This window comes from Photinus pyralis, unplaced genomic scaffold (genome assembly GCF_008802855.1).
Source record: "Photinus pyralis isolate 1611_PpyrPB1 unplaced genomic scaffold, Ppyr1.3 Ppyr1.4_LG7, whole genome shotgun sequence".
NCBI lineage: Eukaryota > Metazoa > Arthropoda > Insecta > Coleoptera > Lampyridae > Photinus > Photinus pyralis.
The window spans coordinates 42,717,357-42,717,811 of NW_022170738.1; positions in this window are offsets into that span (position 1 = coordinate 42,717,357).

Consider the following 455-nt stretch of genomic DNA (forward strand, 5'->3'; position numbering starts at 1 on the left):
CCCCTTCGTTAATGACATAAAAATAAGAGGGATAATCCAGCAACAATTGTCATTAGAAATTGCATAAACGCACTAAATGCACATGGCTGTACTTACGATAAGAAGGAAGGTATATCCTCGAGTATTATAGGTAAATCCCGTCAAAACTAATTACTAATTACTAATTATGAATCCAATCGCCAAAGATCCATATATGCGGAAGATTGCAATTCGAATTCCATGCGTTCTACCTTACGCTTTCAGCTGCTTGATTAAGAGACGCGTATTTCGATACGGTTTAAGAAAAAAAAGAAATGGACACCCACCACTCAAAACAAGAAAATGCGCCCACATATTGCTTTTTCAACAATCGATGGAGCCATCGTTTTCAAAAGTTACGGAGATCTTTCAACAAGTAACAAACCGTACACAATAATAATGCTTTGTAATGGAGAAAATAAACCGTTATATTTTCT